This window comes from Chrysochloris asiatica, unplaced genomic scaffold, assembly GCF_000296735.1.
Source record: "Chrysochloris asiatica unplaced genomic scaffold, ChrAsi1.0 scaffold00024, whole genome shotgun sequence".
NCBI lineage: Eukaryota > Metazoa > Chordata > Mammalia > Afrosoricida > Chrysochloridae > Chrysochloris > Chrysochloris asiatica.
In genome coordinates this window covers 8,145,115-8,146,068 of record NW_006408542.1, presented here as the reverse complement: position 1 = coordinate 8,146,068, position 954 = coordinate 8,145,115, and positions in this window count along the sequence as shown.

The window sequence follows — 954 nt, the reverse complement described above, 5'->3', positions numbered from 1 at the left end:
TTCAGCTCTTCTACTTCCTCATTTCTTCCATTTGCTTTAGTCTGCCTCTCTTCTTGCTAGTCTGTCTTAGTCTGGAAGCTCAGCTGAAACCTGTTCACCAGGGTGACCTTGCCGGCATTCAAAATACCATAGCTTCCAGCATCACAGCAACACGCAAGCTACCACCACGTGACAAACTGATAGACAAGTGGTGGATATAGTGGGTAGCAACCAAGTCTTAGTGGTTGTGTTCTTAGCTGCTAACTGAAAGGTCTGGTTTGAGGCCCCTCCCACCCACCCCCCAGCAGCTTGGTGGGAGAAAAAAATGTGACAATCTGCTTCTGTAAAGATCACAGCATTGTAAACCCTATGGGGCAGTTCTGCTCTGCCCTATGGGGTCACTCTGCATCCGAATCAACAGCAGTAGGTTTGGTTTGGTGTTGGTTTATTCTAAGAGAACCTCTGAAAAGCAGACTCAGAGTTTGATCCTTTAGGATGCTGATGATTGAATTGTTTCTCCCAAAAGATCAGTCCCCTTCCTCCTTCTGAATATGACTTGGTATGAAAATAGGGTTTTTCCATTCTTTTCTTTTTTAATCTATTAAAGCAATCAGCTTGCTGGCACACACAACATATTAGAGTAGATTGGGTCCTAGTCCTCTTCCTTTCTGAGTGGGTCTTATAAAAGGAGAGAAGAGAAACAGTCTCATACAAGAAGAAAACAGACACATGGCATAAAGGAGACAGATGTGTCTGTAAGGAACAGGGTAATGCCAGAGATTGCTGGGAGCAGTCAGGCTAGCAGAGAGGCCCGTAGAAGGAATCAGCAAGGCTGAAACCTGCTTGGAACTTCTAAACATCAGAGCTGTGAACAAGTAAATTTCTGTTCTTCAAAAGCCACCCATTTTTATGGTATTATAAAGGTGTACAACAGGGTTATATTCCTTCACCATACCTATTCAACCTGTATACTGA